The sequence below is a fragment of the Botryllus schlosseri genome, chromosome 15, assembly GCF_051294905.1.
Source record: "Botryllus schlosseri isolate E-star chromosome 15, Bs_hap1, whole genome shotgun sequence".
NCBI classification, from domain to species: domain Eukaryota; kingdom Metazoa; phylum Chordata; class Ascidiacea; order Stolidobranchia; family Styelidae; genus Botryllus; species Botryllus schlosseri.
The window spans coordinates 9371477-9372992 of NC_137250.1; positions in this window are offsets into that span (position 1 = coordinate 9371477).

Consider the following 1516-nt stretch of genomic DNA (forward strand, 5'->3'; position numbering starts at 1 on the left):
TGGTTCGTCCTTTAACAATAGCTTTTGACGGTAAAGTACATGTGAGTTGCGAAGGAATGGAAGTAGGATGATTTATTGTCGTCCTCACCATCGAGGTGCTAGAAGTGAACGACGACGATGCACCGATGATGGCTAGGCTATATCGGTGGGTGCCGTCATGCGCGAAAGCATAAAGAGTCCGCGCTCGAACCGTGACGGCACAGGCAGTCTGCAAGGCACGTGTTCTCAGAGTTCGCACATTGAGGTTGGCGCGCTCGCGCTTCAGTCGCATGGTAGATATTTGGCTTCAGTTCGCTTCATTTATTCTTTCCATTCCTTGTTGTACCGCAGTGTCATTTAAACCTGGTAAATCTGCAAGTTTCTGACCTTACTTACTACTATTTGGCTGTCCTGTGTTATTAAAGAAAGCTCCTAGGATCTGCGTGTGTGATCAGGAATGCAAGAGAACTAGAGCGGTCATTATAGTCCTGCAGTCGGCTAGTGCGTACAACAGGGACTGTGGCATCGACTCCAATCAAGCACTATACCAGCGTGTCTTGCAACACGTCGTTGCATCGACCGCTACAACGGCGATGAGCACTGAGCAGTTGTTGCTATTGGATTGCGAATACCCAATGCTGGAGCACGAGAGCAATATAGCGTCACTTGTAGAGAGAGAGAGATGATTTATTCGGCTCCATGAACATTGATAATACAGATAGATAAATACAAAGCAAAGTATATATAATTCAATTCAGAACCAGGCTGTAGCGAAGAAATCGGGAGATCATCAAGTCAGCTACAGCCTGAAAGGATGGTTGTAATATAAAACTTATAACAGAATATAACACGTTCGCAAAGCAAAAAATATAACATGTTCGCAATGTATCAAAAACAGATGAAAAACTAAGTGGGCAGCATAAAACGCCTATTTAGATGACGTCTTGCTAGCTTGAAGACCTTGACCTACGAGATAGCGTAATGGTAAAGCATCCAGCATCTTGATCGATAGGTCGTGGGTTCGATCCCCTGCCGGGACAGACCAAAGACCTGATTGGTAACACTGGTATCCATGACTTCCCTGCTTGGCGCTCATGCATTACTGGGATAGCATGGAGGGGTGATGCAAGACTTAGAAAGCCGTAAAAGGCTATATCTGCACCCCAGAGTGGAATTGGTGGTAAACGTCACGCGCAACTTTCCATTTAATTCCTTAATTATTCTATGGAAGAAACCCTTCTGTCACGCGCAACTTATTGCCGAAGACAACCACTAATTCCAGTCTGGTCTACACCTTCCTTGTCCTGCGGCATATGCACATCATGCACTCATAATATGCGTATGCGCAGATCGTGTGTGTGTATATATCATGATTCGGTGTATATGCCGCAAAAACATCAAGGACAAAAACAAACTACGTCCTTTTTGTTTGAAGTGTACTTTGAATTGAATAGTTATATTGAGTTCTGCAAGCTTACAAAGCCCGCTCCTCCATATGAGTCATTGAGGCGAAAATATAAGGATAAACGATGAATGT